The sequence below is a fragment of the Triticum urartu genome, chromosome 4A (assembly GCF_056163025.1).
Source record: "Triticum urartu cultivar PI428250 chromosome 4A, HENAU_Tu73, whole genome shotgun sequence".
Lineage (NCBI taxonomy): Eukaryota > Viridiplantae > Streptophyta > Magnoliopsida > Poales > Poaceae > Triticum > Triticum urartu.
In genome coordinates, this window is record NC_141876.1 from 344,626,891 (window position 1) to 344,633,170 (window position 6,280).

Genomic DNA, 6,280 nt, shown 5'->3' on the forward strand with positions numbered 1-6,280 from the left:
GACATTCACTTTGAAGACTATGACAAGAGAAGACATTGCGTGAAGACTATGGAGTGCGAAGACTTAGTTGTTTCATCGTTCTTTTTCTTCTTTGTTGAGTCATAGGAACCACCGTACTGTTAAGTGGGGTCCAAGTGATCCAGTCAGAATGACCGAAGTGATGCTTAAACAAAATCCTATGTCTTCGAGCGAAGACAATGAGAGCAAATCTTATCCCGAGCTGGATAAGTCAGCTTTGCTTGTAGCCCAAGTAAAGTTGTCGTGTGTGTTTGAAATCTGACCGTTGGAACACGTGTCAGTCCCTTAGTGACCCAGGGTCATTTCGAACAAATCAGGTCGGGTTGCCTAGTGGAAATAAATAGCCCACCCCCTACAACCATAAACGGTTGGCTGCTCAAAGTTAGTATACGGCTTTTGTTGTTTGAGAGCAACCCACCTCGAAGCCCTTGAGAGAGAATTCCTTGCGAGGACAAAGCCCTAAACACCCAGAGCCAAAGAGTGTTAGGCATCACTTAAGTCTTCCTGTCTGTGTGATCTGAAGACTTATTACACTTGAGGACTGTGAATCCTCTAGCCGGTTAGGCGTCGCATTCTGAGCATCCAAGAGTCATTGTTGATCGCCGGTGAACGAAGTCTGTGAAGGTTTGGAAGTCTACCTTGAAGACTTACCAGAGTGATTGGGCGAGGAATGGGTGTCCTTAGCTCAAGGGGAATAAGGTGAAGACACGGTCTTCTGAGTTGAATCTCAGCCTCCCTAACCAGACGTACAGTTGTCACAGCAACTGGAACTGGTCCAACAAATCATTGTCTTCAATGAGCCACTGGTTCCATCCTTCCCATCTCTTTATGTGCTGATTGGTCCTTGTGAAGTCATTGCCTGTTTGCATTAGTTATTTGTCTTCACTGTGTGACTGCTTGTTCTGATTGGCTTCATACTATCTTCCATCCTGATCTATACTGCCTAGCTGCTATAAGTATTTATGCTTTCATTTCATTGAATACTTGAATGTGGCTAGCTTAGTGTAGTCTTCCTTCCGCTGCATGGTTTCATATAGAAGAATGTTATGATGATTTGCATAGGCCAGCAGTATGCGTATAGCTTCAAGCCTAGCCACAGGAACAAATGTTTCATCGAAGTCAATTCCTTCAACTTGAGTGTATCCTTGAGCAATGAGACGAGCTTTGTTTCTGACAACTTGACCATGCTCATCTTGCTTGTTGCGATATATCCATTTAGTGCCTATTATATTGTGCTTACGAGGATCAAGACGCTTGATCATTTGCAACACGAGGATGAACAGGAGGAAGATTTTGCTCTTGCTGATCATTGTCATCGTTAGAAGGATTGTCTTCAGGCTGAGCATTGTCTTCAGGTTGATCAGGCGCAGAGATGATGAGTTCCTCTTCAGGCTGAGCTTCATAAGGTATGATTTCTCCAGTTCCCATAAGCTTGATGGTTTCACTAGATGGAACTTCATCTAGCACATTTGGCAGGTGCTCTCTTTGCAAGCCGTTAGTCTCATCGAACCGCACATCCACAGTTTCAACCACTTTATAGTGAAAGAGGTTGAAGACTCTGTAGGAGTGTGAATCCTTTTCGTATCCAAGCATAAAACCTTCATGAGCTTTCTGTGCAAATTTTCAAGTGTGATGTGGATCCTTGATCCAGCACCTAGCACCGAATACTCTGAAGTAACTGGCATTTGGCTTCTTACTAGTGAGGAGCTCATAGGATGTTTTGTTCAGAAGCTTGTGAAGATAAACACGGTTGATGATATGGTATGCAGTATCAATGGCTTCAGGCCAGAACTTTCTTGGAGTCTTGTATTCGTTGAGCATCATCCGGGCCATCTCAATAAGGGTTCTGTTCTTGCGTTCCACGACGCCATTCTGCTCCGGCATGTACGGAGCTGAGAATTCATGAGTGATGCCCAAAGTATCAAGATAAGTGTCGAGGCTGGTGTTCTTAAATTTAGTGCCATTGTCACTTCTGATGTGCTTGATCTCGACGCCATAGTTGTTCATGGCTTGATTAGCGAAGCATCTGAAGACATCCTGCACTTCAGTCTTGTAGAGGATTATATGCACCCATGTATATCTTGAATAATCATCAACAATGACGAAGCCATAGACACAAGCAGTAGTAGTAAGAGTTGAGTAGTGAGTGGGACCGAAGAGGTCCATGTGTAGCAGTTCAAAGGGTTGAGTCGTTGTCATGATTGTCTTCGAGGGATGCTTGGCCCTCGTCATCTTTCCAGTTTCACAGGCACCGCATAGGTGATCCTTCTTGAACTTGATGCCCTCGATGCCTATGACATGCTTATTCTTTGCAAGAGTATGCAAGTTCCTCATGCCAGCATGCCCTAGCCTCCGATGCCAGAGCTAGCATTCTGAAGCTTTTGCAAGAAGACATACAGTGAGTTGTGGTCCTGCTGAGAAATCTACCACGTACAAATCATCTTTCCGATACCCTTCAAATACTAGAGACTTGCCAGATTCCATTAGAACAAGGCAGCGATATTTTTCCAAATATCACAATCATGTTTAAATTGCAAAGCATTGAGATAGACATTAAGTTGAAACCAAGGGATTCAACAAGCATCACTTTATCCATGTGTTGATCCCTTGAGATTGCAACTCTACCTAGACCCAATACCTTGCTTTTACCAGTATCAGCAAATGTGATGTGACTCTTGTTAGATGGACATAAGGTTGAGTCCATAAGAAGACTTCGCTTGCCAGTCATGTGATTAGTACACCCACTATCAATAATCCATTCTGAAGCAGCTGGTGTCATACCCTACAGTGCAGTTAGGGGGATAGGCTTCATGAAGAGAATTGTGAAGCATAAACATTTGACGAGCAAGTGGATTATGAAAGCTTAGATCGAGGTTAGGACTGATAGGGCAAGTAGCAAGCGACTCAGGAACAAAATACATTGTAAGACTATTTGGGCACTTGATCTTGCACCCTACAAGATGTTTAAGGTCCCCAGCAATAGCTTCAGACGCATTTGATTTTTGGCTGGAGACCTTTCCCTGCAAAAGAGAGTTAAGCTTTCTTAGCCACCCACATCTTCAAGGGTAGCTTCGAAGCAATGAGTCTAAGTGCAACATCTGAGAACTTTGGCTTTGGAGCCCTAGCAAATAGTCTTGCAGGTGGACAATAGTACTCATAAGAATTGTTGAGCTTTGATGATCTTCAGCTTCCCATTGGCCTCAGCGTCGCCTTCCATGGAGCCATTGCTGCTGAGCTGGCTCTAGCTCAGAAAATTGTTGAGCTGAAGCATAAGATAGATTATGAAAAGGCTCAGTTCAAGAAGCATATGGCCAAGCTCAATGTTGAAGACATTCAGAACTTCCAGGTCATGATGCATGAGCTCAAGGAAGCATTTCGAACCAAACACGAAGAAGCCAAAGGTTCTCATGAACGCATGAAGGATCTTGCTACTAAATGTGTTCAGGGATACAATGAAGATGAAAAGCGCAAGGCTTTGGGGTGACCAGGCATCGACCCCCGAATGGCGGCCAAGAAGAAGAAGAAGCCAGCTGTGGCAGAACCCGAAGCACCAAGGCAGGAAGTACATCCAATTGTCTTCCCAGCCAGTATGACAGGCTCGAAGCCTAAGTTCCCAAAGTGGCTTCAGAACTGAAGAAAACAAGGGCAGCTGAAGCCGAAGCCAGAAAGCGCAAAACCAAGGGCACCACTGATGATGCTCCTCCAACCAAGAAATGCAAAACCAAGAAGAGAGACCGGGCTGCTCCCACAGAGCCCCTTGAGGTCAAGCCAATCTCAGTGGCTCGTCCTGCGTCTGAACATCAAGAACACCAAATGATAGTTCATGAGCCTGCTTCCACAGAGGCTCCTGAAGCTGAAGACAATCCAGCTGTTGACCCCACCGCAGCTGAAGACATTGGTCCTCACGACAATGTTGAAGATGATGAATTCCTTCCTCAGATCGAGCACCAGTTGGTATCATCGCCTGTGCTCACGCACAGCGAACTCATCAGCATTGGTCATCCTTTGACGCCAACTGCTCAGGATGCATCGTGGGCTGATCACCCACAACGGCAAGACACCCCAAGTTCTCCCCAACCACAAGTCACCTCACCAGTGCAAGATGACGATGACTTTGAGGCCCAGCACACTCCATCTCCGCAAGCGTCGCCAGCATTACACAGGCTTCGCAAAGGACTGAGGCCCCAAGTAACTCCCATTGTGCACGTGTCAGAGTTTGATGCCAAAACCGTTGAAGATATTCCGGCTGCATCAGCCAATGAAAGAGAAGAACCAAGAGTTGAAGTAGAAAGAGTTGCTACACCCCCGTCCCACCAAGATGTTGTTCTCGAGGAGAACGTGTCCAACCCTCCAGCTTTTGAAGTGGAGGTTAACAATCCTGAAGCGGCCACTAGCATCAACACTAAAGCCAATGACGTTGTCATGGCTGAAGCTAATGTGGTGCCTGAAGCTCATGCGGTGCCAGAAGTGCAAGCACCTGAAGCCACTGCAGCGCCCGACGCCAATACTAAAGCACCTGAAGCCAATGTGGCCCCTGAAGCCTAGATCAACGACAATGTCCATGCTCCTGTACCCCCTCCAAGACCTCATACAATTGAGCTGGCATTTGATTGTGGTCGGCCTGTTATGGTCCGATGGCCCATTCTGGTTCCTCCACCTGCTGCGGGTCCCCAATTTGACTATCATGTCGAGCACAGACCTCCCGTCCAGAAGCCCAAGCCAAGACTTCCACGATTCCCAGGCACTGCAACTTCACCTGGGGTCTTAAATGTGAATGGCTTCATGGCACGCAACACCTTCTTCAACAACACCAAGAACCCGTACACCAAACCTCGCATCTCATCAGATCGGTTCTGGACCTATCAGCAGCGCAGCTACTATTCCTGCGTCTTATACAATCAAGGGCGCATATTTCCACATATGCGTCTCGACACTGAAGCTATAGCTGGCCCGCCCTACCTTGAAGAAGCGTTGGATTGCTTCAGAGACGCTGGACTCTGGCAGTTTGTCACAGATAAGGAATACTGGAATGAAGAGCTTCTGCTACAGTTCTATGCAACTCTTCACATTCGAGGCTACAACAGGGATCCAAAGACTTGGGTCCTTGAGTGGATGACAGGCAATGTCCATCATGAAGCCAAAGCTCTCGATATCATTGAGCTCACAGGCCTGCCCATTCCTGGTGAATACTATGAGCCAGGTTGTCAAGAACACGAGAATGCTTTGGAGAGCATTTTTTAGAAGCCCGAACCAAACATGAGCCAAATGTTGAGCATGATGAAGCCTTTTCCTCACGACGCTGACTACCCATCTGAATTCTTTGTTGAAGACCTAGAGTATCTGCCTCGCACCATTTATCACATTCTCAGGAAAACTCTATGGCCTATCAAAGGACATTCATCTGCAGCGAAGCTTGAAGGAGGAATGAAGACTTTGGTTTTTCTATATCTTCAATGGCATTAGCTTCAATGCTCAAGACTTCTTCATCAGACAATTGGCTGCATCTTGCTCCGACATTTTTGGTCTGAAGTTCTATGCTCCATGGGTAATGTGCCTTATCAAGCTTCACTCTGGCATCAACTATCAGCCGTCTGCGCGCAATCATCTTGTCTTCTTGCCAAAGGTTGATCTGTCAGTTGAAGCTATTTACGCAGAGCCTGCTAAGGATCCCATTTATCTTCACAATGTTGATCACCAAAGCTTCACCCAGCCCATTGAAGGAGTTCAGGCAGTCTCACGTGTTTATCCATTGGCTAGCAACACACGTGCCCCTCGCACTCAAACTGACGCCACTGGTAGCACCATTGCGCAAACCTCAAAGGCGATCTCGTGTTCTCAATGACCGAGAGCTTCTTGTCGTGCTACACCAGAAACGGGACAAGCATCACGACTGGCTCAAGTGTCAGATGCAAAGCCTCTTGGTGGATGTCAACCGCATACGAAATCTTGCCACCAAGAATGCCTTTGTCACTCATGAAACCTGTCGGAGGTCGTGGAAGAGTTTGACTTTGCTTAGTGCTGAAGCTGATCTGCAGGATGATGGCTTCACCGAAAGATTCAAGTTTGACTCAACTCCTCCACAGAATGCTCACTTGCGTCGGACTCCCTCACTTGAAGACCCTGACTATTCGTCCTCAGCTACGACAGTGAATGCCAGAGTCATTGATGACCAAGATGATGCAACTTCACCTCCTCCAACTTCAGCGCGTGTCGACACTGCACCAAGTTCTTCTGCACCACTGGACCTTAACGACGACCCTAC